General features: G+C 49.1%; 1 protein-coding gene across 11 annotated transcripts in view; it reads left to right on the top strand.

Moving 5' to 3' along the window:
* Positions 1-196: 196 nt before the first annotated feature.
* dagla (diacylglycerol lipase, alpha) overlaps positions 197-14,795 on the top strand; it is a 58,566-nt gene continuing 43,967 nt past the window's right edge. For 10 of the 11 annotated variants that reach the window (XR_016094301.1, XR_016094299.1, XR_016094303.1 and 7 more), the window contains exons 1-2: positions 197-325; positions 904-1,064. The gene's annotated coding sequence lies outside the window, so the exon portion shown is untranslated. Of the gene's footprint in view, positions 326-875; positions 1,065-14,795 lie in introns of those variants that run through there. The other variant, XM_088934704.1, reaches the window with a different exon arrangement.

Here is a 14,795-nt window from a genome sequence, read left to right as displayed (position 1 = left end):
CCCCGCTATTCTCAGAGCCGGTGGACGCATCCCAGCGCTTCCCAGCGGGAGCGATTGTGGGGAGGCTACGCCTGCAGCGTAAGGGCAGCGGTTGCGGCTGAGCAGCGCGCAGCTCCTGCAGCCGGGGAGGAGAGCGAGAGCGGGGACTTACGCAAACAGCGCAGCGCCGTGCAGTGGTTTGCGATAAGAGGAGTCTGCGGCGGCGGAGCTGCGATAGGGAATACCGACATCCATCCGCAAGCCTCGCTGCTTTAAAAAACGTAATCCGCACAGCTGTCCGTCTCTCGGGACGGGGCTCGGTCCGGACTGCCCGGTTCGGCTTCAGGTCAGTGAGCCACAGCAGCGGGGCCACGCCGAAATGTCATTTTCGTGGTTTTGAGTTCCGGAGAGGAAGAGAGGGGAGACGGGGCTGCATGAGTCGCTGTGACACACGCAGAAATGCCATCGATACACTGTGCGGTTTGCGTTTTCAAGCGTCAGGCTGGGGCAGGCGAGGAGGGCGGCCGCGGACAGCGATAGAGACAGCGGCGTAATCTGTGGTCTTATCCCGAGCAGAGCAAACATCTGGCTCCAGCACCGCCTGCACACACACACACACACCGACCTGCTACCGGCTACCGGCTGCACACACACACACCCACACTGACCTGTTACCGGCTACACACACCGACCTGCTACCGGCTACCGGCTGCACACACACACACCCACACTGACCTGCTACCGGCTACACACCACACACACCGACCCGCTACCCGGCTACACACACACCGACCTGCTCCTGGCTGCACACACACACACACACCGACCTGCTACCGACTGGGTACCGAGAAGTACACAAGAAGTGTGGTTTCGGGAGAAGTGCGCGTCTCTAACGCGGGTCTTTCACATTAACATGAACGACAGCGGTGTCGGCCTTGATTCGGCTACTTTTCTGTACTGAAAACGGACCACCCCACCCTCTCCGGCCTGGATCGGGGCGGAGGGGGACGCTGCGCTCGTCAGAAGGATGGGAAAGCGTCCGGAACCAGCGAACTGGGCCTCGGGACGATACTGTGAGGTATCAGGTGAGTCTGTCCGAGACGCGTCCTGCTTCAAGTGTGGCTTGTGTCCAGTAAATAAGAGAGGAAGAGAGAGATTATGGAGTCTGTCCAGGTGTGTGAGAGGCTGTCCAGGTGTGTACAGACAGGGTCTGCAGTGAGAGTCTGTCCAGGTGTGTACAGACAGGGTCTGCAGTGAGAGTTTGTCCAGGTGTGTGAGAGTTTGTCCAGGTGTGTGAGAGTCTGTCCAGGTGTGTACAGACAGGATCTGCAGTGACAGTCTGTCCAGGTGTGTGAGAGACTGTCCAGGTGTGTACGGACAGGGTCTGCAGTGAGAGTCTGTCCAGGTGTGTGAGAGTTTGTCCAGGTGTGTACAGACAGGGTCTGCAGTGAGAGTCTGTCCAGGTGTGTGAGAGTCTGTCCAGGTGTGTACAGACAGGGTCTGCAGTGAGAGTCTGTCCAGGTGTGTAAGAGTTTGTCCAGGTGTGTACAGACAGGGTCTGCAGTGAGAGTTTGTCCAGGTGTGTGAGAGTTTGTCCAGGTGTGTACAGACAGGGTCTGCAGTGATAGTCTGTCCAGGTGTGTACAGTGAGAGGCTGTACAGGTGATACCTGTAAGCACCCTGTTTCTGTGACGTGTTTACAGTGTCCTCTGTGTGTCTGCCTCTCTGAGACAGACTTCACTCTTTGCTTGTGTGTCACACCCAGCAGCTCTATCACCCTGCAGCTCCCCACTGGCAGCCCCCTGCAGCTCAGCAGGTGTGAGCCTGGTCAGTACCTGGATAGGAGACTCCTGGGAAAAACTAAGGTTGCTGCTGGAAGAGGTGTTAGTGGGGCCAGTAGGGGGCGCTCACCCTGTGGTCTGTGTGGGTCCTAGTGCCCCAGTATAGTGACGGGGACACTATACTGTAAAAAAGGCGCCGTCCTTCAGTTGAGATGTAAAACCGAGGTCCTGACTCTCTGTGGTCATTAATAATCCCAGGGCGTCTCTCGAGAGAGTAGGGGTGTTACCCCAGTCTCCTGGCCACATTTCCCCCTGACCTTTACCAGTCATGGCCTCCTAATAACCCCCCTCTCTGAACTGGCTTCATCACTCTGCTCTCCTCCCCACTGAGAGCTGGTGTGTGTGAGGGGACTGGAGCATCATCCAGGGGGGGCTGCACACTGGTGGGGGTGGAGGGGATCCCCATGACCTGTACAGAGCTCTGAGTGGAGTGTCCAGAAAGGCGCTATATAAATGTAAGGAATATTATTATGGAATAGGAGTTGTGTTCCTCTTTGCATTGGTATTAGCAGTGCTCATACGGTTTGCCTCCTTGTTACCTGGGTTAAGATGAGTTAGTCACAGTGGTGACTTTGAGTGTACAACATGCAACAGCTGCACTCTTTTCTGGGTTTTAAATGCAGGAAATGCTGCTGTACATAATTTGCAATATTTTAACTAAACATTTCTAAAAGTTTCAAATCATAATCTATAAACATCAAGTTCATTTAACACGTTTTGACGTGAACAGCTCATTCACTCCTAGGGTATATCATTGAGCATCACTGAGTATACAGTACAGAGGTGTCATCGTGAAGCCCTGCTGAGAGAAGTCCTGTAACACAGCTGACTGATCCACTCCGGGTTTTACGGCAGTGCCAGTCGGACTCTCATTCCTCCACAGACTGATCCACTCCGGGTTTTACGGCAGTGCCAGTCAGACTCTCATTCCTCCACAGACTGATCCACTCCGGGTTTTACGGCAGTGCCAGTCAGACTCTCATTCCTCCACAGACTGATCCACTCCGGGTTTTACAGCTTTGTCAGTGAGACTCTCATTCCTCCACAGACTGATCCACTCCGGGTTTTACCAGCAGTATAAAAATCAACACCAGAAGGGTTCAAGCCCATTTCTCAAGCATCAGTGTTCTCGGACAGACATATGAAGATCAAGCAGAGTTTGTAGACTCTCCTGCGTGGTGAGAGCCGTGACAGGACCAGAGCAGACCTGCAGCCAGAGGACTACAGAGTGGGTCAGTCTGCTAACGCAGAGCCTCTGTCTCCTCACTCCTCCAGTGGGCTGTTTCTCTGTGTTACATAATGGTGGCATTAATAATAGACAGATCACATCTATAACCACACCTGTCCTCCACCACTGCCTCTGCCTATTGTATTGTTCAGTACAGTAGGTACATGAATTCCTCTCTCTCTCCTTTTCTTTCTTCTCCTTTTCTCTGTCTGCCTCTTAATTCCTCTCCCCCCTGCTCCCTGCCTCTCAATTCAATTTCAGTTCAATTCAAGAAGCTTAATTGGCAGGACTGATGAATTACAGTGTTGCCAAAGCATATACAATTAACACAAGATCTACAGACATTTACAATACAGACACGTCATAAGACATTTTCATAGAAACATGTGGAGCATTATATAATATATAATGTAATTCACACTGTATTATTATTATTGAGAGACAGGCTCAGTGTTCCTCAGGCTGTGACAGGAGATCACATACTGGGCTGCCAGTTCAACTGAGTTCCCTCCTCCCTCTCCCAGTAGGATTGGGACCCGTTGTGATTCTGGCAGGTGTGGAAACTCTGGGACTAGATTTCTGAGTTTAGGGAAGAATGTTTCTCTAATCCCAGAGTATCTGTCACAGTGCAGTAGGAAGTGCACCTCTGTCTCTATTTCTCCCTGTTCTTGGCTCAGCAGGGCTTTGTGGTGGTAGGAGTTTCGGTTGCTGTTATTTAAGTGTAGCCAATACTTTAATACTCTCTTCTGTACGTTTATCAATAAAGAGTATTGGCCTAATTCGGCCCTGCACTCGTTGTTAGGAGTTTTTCTCTGCACATAATAATATTAATAATAATCCTTATTTTATATAGTACCTTTAAAGGTGGCTTCTCAAAGCACCGCAACAATACAAAAATACACAAGTTGTGCACAGTGAGGATACAGAGTGAGAGGAGACAGCAGATGGATGTACACACACACACAATACACCATCCATACTAACACACTGACCACACTGACACACAAAATACAGTATAGCATAGTGCACACTACACACACTAACTGTACTAACACACTGGACTCACTGACACATTAACTATCCAAATACACTACTCACACTAACAAACAATTCTAACACAGTACTCGTTCTAACTATATTAATACACTGTACTGACGCACTCATCGCACTAACAACCTCTATCATAATAAACTGTATTTTATATAGCGCCTTTAAAGGTGGTATCTAAAAAGCGCTATATAGAACGACAACACCAGCAATACAAAAATCCACAAGTTGTGCACAGTGAGGATACAGAGTGAGAGGAGACAGCAGATGGATGTACTGAATCCAGCAGGAGCAGAGGGATACAGAGCAGAACCAGACGTAAAGGCTCTTCTACAGGAGAAGGTTTGAGGTTTGAAGGAGTTTAGAGAAGGAGACTCTCTGATATCCTTGGGGAGAGAGATCCAGAGCTCTGGGGTGCAGCAGGAGAAGCCCCGTCACCCACAGAGTGTAGACGGGCTTGGGGGACTGATAGGAGACCAGAATCAGAGGAGCGAAGGTTGCGAGGTGGGGAGTAGGACGACAGTAGCTCAGACAGGTACTGAGGTGCCGTGCAGAGCCTTATAGGTGAGCAGGAGGATCATGAAGTCGACACAATTCGACAGGAAGCCAGTGCAAGGACTCCAGGACAGGAGTAATGGAGGATGGAGGAGGATGTTTTTACAGAACTCTGTGCAGAGTCTCTATGAGGTGTTTGTCCCATTGAGTGTACTCCTGGTCTGAGAGGGGACCCCACACTTCACTGCCGTATAGGGCAATGGGTTGGATTACACATTTGCCAGGCTCTGCTACAGCCCCTGTTCTGGGTCCAGACGGGCTGGTAGAGCCCAGGTCTGACAGTGCTGCTCCAGCAGTGCCAGGTTCTGCTACAGCCCCTGTTCTGGGTCCAGACGGGCTGGTAGAGCCCAGGTCTGACAGTGCTGCTCCAGCAGTGCCAGGTTCTGCTACAGCCCCTGTTCTGTGGGCGACAGCAGGACCAGGTCATCTGCAGAGAGCAGGAGCTTGATTTCTGTGTTGTGTAGTGTGAGACCAGGAGCTGCAGAGTGTTCCAACATTCCTGCTAATTCGTTGATATAGATATTGAACAGTGTTGGGCTCAGGCTGCAGCCCTGTCTCACCCCACGGCCTTGGGTGAAGAATTTGGTCCTTTTGTTTCCAATTTTCACTGCACATTTGCTCTCTGAATACATTGATTTAATTACTGTATGTCGTACACTTTGCCCCCTATGCCACTTTGGAGTAGTTTATAAAACAGTCTTTCATGCCAAATTGAGTCAAAAGCTTTTTTGAAATCGACAAAGCAGGTAAAAATTTTTCCTTTGTGTTTTTGGTGGACGTGTTTGTCTATCAGTGTGTGTAGGGTGTAAATATGATCAGACATGCAGTCATCTGGTAAGAAGCCAATCTGACTCTTGCTCAGGACATTGTGTTCGGTAAGGAAGGCCAGTATTCGTGTATTCAGGATACTGCAGAATACCTTCCCCAGGTTACTGTTCACACAGATGCCCGGTAGTTGTTGGGATCGAGTCTGTCTCCACTCTTATAGATGGGCGTGATCAGTCCTTGGTTCCAGGCCTCTGTGAAACATCCGGCTGTCATGATGAGATTGAGGAGTTTGAGCAGGGCTTGTTGCAACTTTGTGCTGCTGTGTCTCAGCATCTCGTTGTTGACTCCATCTTGGCCACAGGCTTTGCGTGGTCTGAGGGCCTGGAGTTTGTCCAGTAGCTCCTGCTCAGTGATTGGGGAGTCTAAGGGGTTTTGGTTGTCTTTGATAGCCAATTCCAAAATTTCGAGTTTTTCATAAATGGCGTTTTGGTCTGATTGATTTGTATTTGGGAGCTTTTGATAGAGATTTTCAAGGTATGTTTGCCAGATTGTTCCATTTTGGATGGCCAATTCTTCTGGTTTTGATTTCTTTAAATTGCTCCACTTCTCCCAGAAACAGTTCTGATTTAGTGACTCCTCAGTTTCTGTGAGTTGTTTGTTTATGTATGTGTTTCTCTTCTTTTTCAGCGTGTGTTTGTAAAGTTTTACCGTGTCACAGTACCTGAGGCGCAGGTGTTGTGTGGTTGTCTGTGTTTTTCATTTGAGAGTTTTTGCTTTTCTGATGTTTTTTGCACTCTGTATCAAACCACTTTTCTTTTGCTTTTGTTTTTTGGTAGTTTTTTTGATTTAGTTGTGTTTAGCTTAGATTTTGATGCTAGTTTGTGAAATAGGTGATTTAGTTTTTGTGTGGCCAAGTTTATGCCTAATTTGTTGGTTTGATATGGAGTGTTAAGGAATGTGTCCAACGGTGTCTGAATTTCTTCATCGCCCAGTGCAGTTTGGTATCTGTCTAGGCTGTCTGTGTCCCATCTGTACGCCTGGTTGAGGTCATACAGCTGGCTGGGCTGTGTCAGTGTGTCTCTGTGCTGGTGTGCTCTCTTCATGTAGAGTGTGATCTGGCTGTGGTCGGAGAGAGGAGTCTGTGGCCTGACAGTGAAGGCACTGATACAGGAGGGGTCCAGGTCAGTGATGGCGTAGTCCACCACACTGCTGCCCAGAGCTGAGCTGTAGGTGAACCTGCCTAGAGAGTCCCCTCTAGTCCTGCCGTTGACGATGTACAGGCCCAGCCCTTGACAGAGCTGGAGCAGCTGTTGACCGTGGTGTCGTGGCTGCACCCATGTGAGGTGACCAGTGTGGTACAGAGGGACTGTCTGAATACACCAGTGTGTCCCTGTGTGAGGTGACCGGTGTGGTACAGAGGGACTGTCTGAATACACCAGTGTGTCCCTGTGTGAGGTGACCGGTGTGGTACAGAGGGACTGTCTGAATACACCAGTGTGTCCCTGTGTGAGGTGACCGGTGTGGTACAGAGGGACTGTCTGAATACACCAGTGTGTCCCTGTGTGAGGTGACCGGTGTGGTACAGAGGGACTGTCTGAATACACCAGTGTGTCCCTGTGTGAGGTGACCGGTGTGGTACAGAGGGGACTGTCTGAATACACCAGTGTGTCCCTGTGTGAGGTGACCGCTGTGGTACAGAGGGACTGTCTGAATACACCAGTGTGTCCCTGTGTGAGGTGACCGGTGTGGTACAGAGGGACTGTCTGAATACACCAGTGTGTCCCTGTGTGAGGTGACCGGTGTGGTACAGAGGGGACTGTCTGAATACACCAGTGTGTCCCTGTGTGAGGTGACCGGTGTGGTACAGAGGGGACTGTCTGAATACACCAGTGTGTCCCTGTGTGAGGTGACTGGTGTGGTACAGAGGGACTGTCTGAATACACCAGTGTGTCCCTGTGTGAGGTGACCGGTGTGGTACAGAGGGACTGTCTGAATACACCAGTGTGTCCCTGTGTGAGGTGACTGGTGTGGTACAGAGGGACTGTCTGAATACACCAGTGTGTCCCTGTGTGAGGTGACCGGTGTGGTACAGAGGGACTGTCTGAACACACCAGTGTGTCCCTGTGTGAGGTGACCGGTGTGGTACAGAGGGGACTGTCTGAACACACCAGTGTGTCCCTGTGTGAGGTGACCGGTGTGGTACAGAGGGACTGTCTGAATACACCAGTGTGTCCCTGTGTGAGGTGACCGGTGTGGTACAGAGGGACTGTCTGAATACACCAGTGTGTCCCTGTGTGAGGTGACCGGTGTGGTACAGAGGGGACTGTCTGAATACACCAGTGTGTCCCTGTGTGCTGGTGAAGTCTGCCAGTGTGCCTGTTCGTGCATTGAGGTCACCACAGAGCAGCACGTTTCCCTGGCCCTGGAAGTGACCGATCTCCGTGTGGAGACTGGGGAGAATTCCCTCACTGTAGTAGGGGGATTCTGAGGGCGGGATGTAGACAGCACACAGGAAGACCTCATTTTCTGTACAGATGATATTTCTTTTGGTTTTAAGCCAAACCTGTGTCTCTTCTCTCTTTACTAGTTGAATGGAGTGACTGAGCTTCGCTCTGTACCACACAATGATCCCCCCAGAGTCTCTGCCCCGGGTGATTTGGGGTTTTTTGACAGAGGGCACCATGATCTCCTTATAGCCTGGGGGACAGTGGGTAGCCAAGTCTCCTGTAGGATCATGATGTCTGTCTCCTTTGCATTCTTGATGAACTCGGGATCGGTGCTCTTCAGCCCAAATGCTGACGAGCCCAGACCCTGAATGTTCCACATACTGCTTGAGAGTGATCTCATGATGTGCGTTTGAATTTTTTTTTTTTACAATTATTTTTGTTTTCTGGAGCTATACCAACTCTATGTAGGACACATAGATCATCAGCAAAATATATTAGTGATTAGGAGCAGTGGGAGGTGGAGGTGTGGGGTGGGGTGGGGCTGGGTGTGTGTGTTGTGGGTGTCAGAGTGTGCAGTAAGACTGTTTGCTCCAGAGGGGTTACCAGGAGGGGTGACAGTTAGCAGTGGGGGTACCAGGGGTGTCAGGTTGTGTGGAGGTGTCTTTACAGGCTGGGGTTGGGTGTTGCCGGGTGTTGCCGGGTGTTGCCGGGTGTTGCCGGGTGTTGCCGGGTGTTGCCGTTTTGTTGTGTCCTGGGCCTCAGGGCTGTTCTGTTGCAGTCGGGGCTGCAGTGGGAAGCACTGAGTTTCCTCAGCTGTTCTTTGAGAGTCTTGCTTGTCCTCCCTGCGAGCTGCAGCTCCTCTCTCAGCTACTTCTGACTGCAGCTTACTGTTGTCCTGCTGCAACTCTTCCATCTGTGCCCTGAGCTGTTGGCTGGAGGTTTTGCATTTGTTCTTGCATCTACTAACCTCGTCTGTTAGCTGTTGTGCTGTCTGCCCCTCTGCGAGTCTCCCCAGCATCAGCTCCTTGAACTCGGTGAAGTCCAGCTCCAGAGCGGAGGGCTTCTCTCTCGGGAGGCGCGCTGTGCTGTGGGCCGTGTGTGTCTGGGCGCTGTGGTTCGGTGTTGTCTGGGGCCGCATTCTTGCAGGGCTGTTCTGTAGCTGTGTTTGCGGGCTCAGAGTCAGGTGGGGTTGAACTCTCTGTAATGAGAGTCTGGCTACTGGGTCTCTCCCATTTCTGGAGGAGGTTTCTCCAGGTCGGCCTGTGTTTAATTGTCCGTGAGCTTTTCATCAAAAAGCTCCAAAAAGCTCCTGGCTGCCCTGTTTCATCACTTAGCACAGCGGTAATTGTTGACGGTCAGGACAGTGTCTACTACCTCGCTGTCGCCCCCTATGGAGGTTTGCCTGCCTTTGCTGATGCCCCTTCCTGTGATGTTCGTACAAGTCTTGCACACAGCTGTGTTCCAGGCATTCGGATGCTCAGTAAAAAAGAGCAGGTTGGTTTTAATGTGTTTTTCCCCTGCCTGGCAGCAGTCAGGATTAAGGGTCTCTGGGTTTTCCCTCAGCCGTTTCCTGGCCTGAGCGCTTTGTCCCCTCAGGGTCCTGGAGCACTGTGCTGAGGGGCAGGGCTGTCCTCTGCTCTGTACTCATCTTTACTGCTTTTGAACACAATCAGCCCAGGTGAGAAGTGCAAACAGACAGCAGGCTGAGGCTTCTTGAAGACAATCAGCGCAGTTGTAACTTGGGAAAGAAGTTAATAATGATAACTCCTTACACTTATATAGCGCCTTTCTGGACACTCCACTCAGAGCTCTTTACAGGTCATGGGGATCCCCTCCACCCCCACCAGTGTGCAGCCCCACCTGGATGATGCTCCAGTCCCCTCACACACACCAGCTCTCAGTGGGGAGGAGAGCAGAGTGATGGAGCCAGTTCAGAGATGGGGGTTATTAGGAGGCCATGACTGGTAAAGGCCAGGGGGAAATTTGGCCAGGACACCGGGGTAACACCCCTACTCTTCTCGAGAGACACCCTGGGATTTTTAATGACCACAGAGTGTCAGGACCTCAGTTTTAAGTTTTATCCGAAGGACGGCGCCTGTTTACAGTCTGGTGTCCCCGTCACTATACTGGGGCATTAGGACCCACACAGACCACAGGGTGAGCGCCCCCTACTGGCCCTACTAACACCTCTTCCAGCAGTACCCTCCAGGTACTGACCTGGCTCACACTGCTGAGCTCCAGGGGGCTGCCAGCGGGGTCACAGGGTGATACAGCTGCTCGATTAATTTGATAAATTCTTTAACTTGGGCTTTTTGAATACAAGTGGCCCAAGCGGTATTTTATTTGGTTTTAAAGTACAGACTAATTCAATATAGCGTTTTTTATCCAATAACTTTCTCCAGACCAGTTTTTATTTTTTTACTTTTTAGTGAAGCAATTCTACTTTGGAGGCCTCTTAAAATACTGGGCTTACCTTTCGTTTTTTGTGCTGCTGGCTGAAAGACTTTTGAGATAATTGTGAGGCATATTATAATAACTTTAATAATACAGTATGTGCCACACACATCACACACTGTATTATTATTATTGAGAGACAGGCTCACTGTTCCTCAGGCTGTGACAGGAGATCACACACTGTATTATTATTATTATTATTATTATTGAGAGACAGGCTCACTGTTCCTCAGGCTGGGACAGGAGATCACACACTGTATTATTATTATTGAGAGACAGGCTCACTGTTCCTCAGGCTGGGACAGGAGGTCACACACTGTATTCTTATTATTGAGAGACAGGCTCACTGTTCCTCAGGCTGTGACAGGAGATCACACACTGTATTATTATTATTGAGAGACAGGCTCACTGTCTGTTCCTCAGGCTGGGACAGGAGATCACACACTGTATTATTATTATTGAGAGACAGACTCACTGTCTGTTCCTCAGGCTGTGACAGGAGATCACACACTGTATTATTATTATTGAGAGACAGGCTCACTGTTCCACAGGCTGTGACAGGAGATCACACACTGTATTATTATTATTGAGAGACAGGCTCACTGTTCCTCAGACTGTGACAGGAGATCACACACTGTATTATTATTAAGAGACAAGCTCACTGTTCCTCAAGCTGGGACAGGAGATCACCCACTGTATTATTATTATTGAGAGACAGGCTCACTGTCTGTTCCTCAGGCTGTGACAGGAGATCACACACTGTATTATTATTATTATTGAGAGACAGACTCACTGTCTGCTCCTCAGGCTGTGACGGGAGATCACACAATGTATTATTATTAATGAGAGACAGGCTCACTGTCTGTTCCTCAGGCTGTGACAGGAGATCACACACTGTATTATTATTATTGAGAGACAGGCTCACTGTTCCTCAGGCTGTGACAGGAGATCACACACTGTATTATTATTATTATTATTATTATTATTATTATTATTATTATTATTATTATTATTATTGAGAGACAGGCTCACCGTTCCTCACGCTGGGACAGGAGATCACACGCTGTATTATTATTATTGAGAGACAGACTCACTGTTCCTCAGGCTGGGACAGGAGATCACACACTGTATTATTATTATTGAGAGACAGGCTCACTGTTCCTCAGGCTGTGACAAGAGATCACACACTGTATTATTATTATTGAGAGACAGGCTCACTGTCTGTTCCTCAGGCTGGGACAGGAGAACACACACTGTATGATGTCCCAGTGTGTCCCTCTTTCTCACTGTCTCTTTCTCTCTCCCTCTCAGCCCCCGTCTCTCCCTTCCAAACACTGTTACGTTTTTATCTCTTCAGCACACACTCGGCTTTGGCACAAAATCAGTTTTTCAATTTTTGCCACAGCAGATCCAGTCTCACACTCCCTCCCACTCTCTCTGCATCCTCCGCACTCAGGCTCAGGCCTGCTGGTCTCCTCTCCCTCTGCCTCCCTCCACGCTGACCTGCTGCTGTGTGTGTGCTCTTCCACACACGCCTTGATTCTCAGGGCTCCCGGTCAGCTGTCGACACAAACGCTGTGGATGTGTTGGGTGTTCAGCAACGGAGACTGGTCGCGGTTAAAAGACAGAGGCTCTTTAAATCCGAGACCAATTAAAAATTTCACTTATTTTCACTAAAATTTCAGTGTCAGTGTGAGTCTGATTATAATCCCAGTTAATAACTAATCCAGCTCACTGTCCAGTCAGTCTAGTCCAGTCTAGAGAGTCTCAGAGTGCTCTGTCAGTGTCAGTGTGAGTCTGATTATAATCCCAGTTAATAATTTATCCAGCTCACACTCCAGTCAGTCCAGCCTGGAGAGTCTCAGACTGCTTTGTCAGTGTCAGTGGAGTCTGATTATACTCCCAGTTAATAACTAATCCAGCTCACAATCCAGTCAGTCCAGTCCAGCCTGGAGAGTCTCAGACTGCTCTGTCAGTGTGAGTCTGATTATAATCCCAGTTAATAACTAATCCAGCTCACAGTCCAGTCAGACCAGTCCAGCCTGGAGAGTCTCAGACTGCTCTGTCAGTGTCAGTGTGAGACTGATTGTAATCCCAGTTAATAACTAATCCAGCTCACAGTCCAGTCAGTCCAGTCCAGCCTGGAGAGTCTCAAACTGCTTTGTCAGTGTCAGTGGAGTCTGATTATAATCCCAGTTAATAAGTAATCCAGCTCACACTCCAGTCTGTCCAGCCTGGAGAGTCTCAGACTGCTCTGTCGGTGTGAGTCTGATTATAATCCCAGTTAATAACTAATCCAGCTCATAGTCCAGTCAGTCCAGTCCAGCCTGGAGAGTCTCAGACTGCTCTGTCAGTGTCAGTGGAGTCTGATTATAATCCCAGTTAATAACTAATCCAGCTCACAGTCCAGTAAAACCAGTCCATCCTGGAGAGTCTCAGACTGCTCTGTCAGTGTGAGTCTGATTATAATCCCAGTTAATAACTAATCCAGCTCACAGTCCAGTCAGTCTAGTCCATCCTGGAGAGTCTCAGACTGCTCTGTCAATGTGAGTCTGATTATAATCCCAGTTAATAACTAATCCAGCTCACAGTCCAGTCAGTCCAGTCCAGCCTGGAGAGTCTCAGACAACTTTGTCAGTGTCAGTGGAGTCTGATTGTAATCCCAGTTATTAACTAATCCAGCTCACAGTCCAGTTAGTCCAGTCCAGCCTGGAGAGTCTCAGACTGCCCTGTCAGTGTCAGTGTAGTCTGATTATAATCCCAGTTAATAACTAATCCAGCTCACACTCCAGTCAGTCCAACCTGGAGAGTCTCAGACTGCTCTGTCAGTGTCAGTGTGAGTCTGATTATAATCCCAGTTAATAACTAATACAACTCACAGTCCAGTCAGACCAGTCCGGCTTGGAGAGTCTCAGACTGCTCTGTCAGTGTGAGTCTGATTATAATCCCAGTTAATAACTAATCCAGCTCACAGTCCAGTAAAACCAGTCCAGCCTGGAGAGTCTCAGACTGCTCTGTCAGTGTCAGTGTGAGTGGGATTATCATCCCAGTTAATAACTAATCCAGCTCACAGTCCAGTCAGTCAAGTCCAGCCTGGAGAGTCTCAGACTGCTCTGTCAGTGTCAGTGGAGTCTGATTGTAATCCCAGTTATTAACTAATCCAGCTCACAGTCCAGTTAGTCCAGTCCAGCCTGGAGAGTCTCAGACTTCTCTGTCATTGTCAGTGGAGTCTGATTATAATCCCAGTTAATATCTAATCCAGCTCACAGTCCAGTTAGTCCAGTCCAGCCTGGAGAGTCTCAGACTGCTCTGTCAGTGTGAGTCTGATTATAATCCCAGTTAATAAGTAATCCAGCTCACAGTCCAGTCAGACCAGTCCAGCTTGGAGAGTCTCAGACTGCTCTGTCAGTGTTAGTGTGAGTGGGATTATGATCCCAGTTAATAACTAATCCAGCTCACAGTCCAGTCAGTCCAGTCCAGCCTGGAGAGTCTCAGACTGCTCTGTCAGTGTGAGTCTGATTATAGTCCCAGTTAATAACTAATCCAGCTCACAGTCCAGTTAGACCAGTCCGGCTTAGAGAGTCTCGGACTGCTCTGTCAGTGTGAGTCTGATGATAATCCCAGTTAATAATTAATCCAGTTCACAGTCCAGTAACACCAGTCCAGCCTGGAGAGTCTCAGACTGCTCTGTCAGTGTCATTGTGAGTCTGATTGTAATCCCAGTTAATAAGTAATCCAGCTCACAGTCCAGTCAGACCAGTCCGGCTTGGAGAGTCTCAGGCTGCTCTGTCAGTGTCAGTGGGAGTCTGATTATAATCCCACTTAATAACTAATCCAGCTCACAGTCAATCCAGTCCAGCCTGGAGAGTCTCAGACTGCTCTATAAGAGTCAGTGTGAGTCTGATTATAATCCCAGTTAATATCTAATCCAGCTCACAGTCCAGTTAGTCTAGTCCAGCCTGGAGAGTCTCAGACTGCTCTGTCAGTGTCAGTGAAGTCTGATTATAATCCCAGTTGATAACTAATCCTGCTCACAGTCCAGTCAGTCCAGTCCGGCTTGGAGAGTCTCAGACTGCTCTGTCAGTGTGAGTCTGATTATAGTCCCAGTTAATAACTAATCCAGCTCACAGTCCAGTTAGACCAGTCCGGTTTAGAGAGTCTCGGACTGCTCTGTCAGTGTGAGTCTGATGATAATCCCAGTTAATAATTAATCCAGCTCACAGTCCAGTAACACCAGTCCAGCCTGGAGAGTCTCAGACTGCTCTGTCAGTGTCAGTGTGAGTGGGATTATCATCCCAGTCAATAACTAATCCAGCTCAAAGTCCAGTTAGTCCAGCCCAGCGTGGAGAGTCTCAGACTGCTTTGTCAGTGTCAGTGGAGTCTGATTATAATCCCAGTTAATAACTAATCCAGCTCACAATCCAGTCAGTCCAGTCCAGCCTGGAGAGTATCAGACTGCTCTGTCAGTGTGAGTCT

Source organism: Atractosteus spatula, chromosome 16 (assembly GCF_055471065.1).
Source record: "Atractosteus spatula isolate fAtrSpa1 chromosome 16, fAtrSpa1.hap1, whole genome shotgun sequence".
In the NCBI taxonomy this organism is placed as follows: domain Eukaryota; kingdom Metazoa; phylum Chordata; class Actinopteri; order Semionotiformes; family Lepisosteidae; genus Atractosteus; species Atractosteus spatula.
The sequence above is the reverse complement of the archived record's forward strand: the minus strand, read 5'-3'. Positions and strand labels throughout refer to the sequence as shown.